General features: G+C 39.8%; 1 protein-coding gene across 2 annotated transcripts in view; it reads right to left on the reverse strand.

The window, feature by feature from the left end:
- Positions 1 to 1,177, reverse strand: part of Vps53 (VPS53 subunit of GARP complex) — a 130,094-nt gene that overhangs the window by 46,923 nt on the left and 81,994 nt on the right. The window lies entirely within an intron of this gene.

Genomic DNA, 1,177 nt, shown 5'->3' on the forward strand with positions numbered 1-1,177 from the left:
CTAGCCCAGGCTACTATACCCAGCAAAACTCTCAATTACCATAGATGGAGAAATCAAGATATTCCATGACAAAACCAAATTTATACAATTATCTTTCCACAAATCAAGCCCTACAAAGGATAAGATGGAAAACACCAACACAAGGAGGGAAACTACACACTAGAAAAAGCAAGAAATTAATCTTTCAACAAACCCAAAAGAAAATAAAACATAAAAATAACATCAAAAATGACAGGAACCAACAATCACTATTCCTTAATATCTCTTAACATCAATGAACTCAATTCCCCAATAAAAAGATATAGATTAACAGACTGGATATATAAACAGGACTCAGCATTTTGCTGCATACAGGAAATGCACCTCAGTGTGATAGACAGACACTACCTCAGAGTAAAGGGCTAGAAAACAAATTTTCAAGCAAATGGTGCCAAGAAACAAGCTGGAGTAGCCATTCTAATATTGAATAAAAGCAACTTTCAACCAAAAGTTATCAAAAAGGATACAGAAGGACACTTCATTCTCATCAAAGGAAAAATTTACCAAGAAGAACTCTCAATTCTAAACATCTCTGCTCCAAATGCAAGGGCACCCACATTCATAAAGAAACTCTACTAAAACTCAGAAAGGGGGAGGTGAGAGGGGAACCTTTACAACTTTAATATACCCTATAATTCTGTTTCTCTTTCACATCTAGTAAGCTTCATGTTTTTACATTTTAGGCCAGATTTCTTAAAAATTCTGGTTCTGTTTTTGTTTTTTTAGACAAAGAGCTTCACTGTATCCTAGAAAACCCTCTGCTTCTACCTCCTAAGTACTGAAATATCAGGGGTATCCCAGTGCACCTGCTCAAGACTCTGGTCCTTCTTAACGATAAATATCTACCAGATCTGTGTATCTTACCATCTGGAAACTCCCACCAATGCTGGGCCCTGGAGGGGACTTTGAGAGGGTCTCTGGGAAAGCACAGGATTTTATCCAGCCCACAGCTGCTCACCTCAGAGCACGGGCACCAGGAGCCGGTCTCTGTTTCTTCTAGCTTAACACAAATGACCCATCATGAAGGCTGTGAGGGGTACACATGTGCGTGTGTGTGTGTGTGTGTGTGTGTGTGTGTGTGTGTGTGAGAGAGAGAGAGAGAGAGAGAGAGAGAGAGAGAGAGAGAGAGAGAGAGAGA

This window comes from Mus pahari, chromosome 14 (assembly GCF_900095145.1).
Source record: "Mus pahari chromosome 14, PAHARI_EIJ_v1.1, whole genome shotgun sequence".
Classification (NCBI taxonomy): Eukaryota; Metazoa; Chordata; class Mammalia; order Rodentia; family Muridae; genus Mus; species Mus pahari.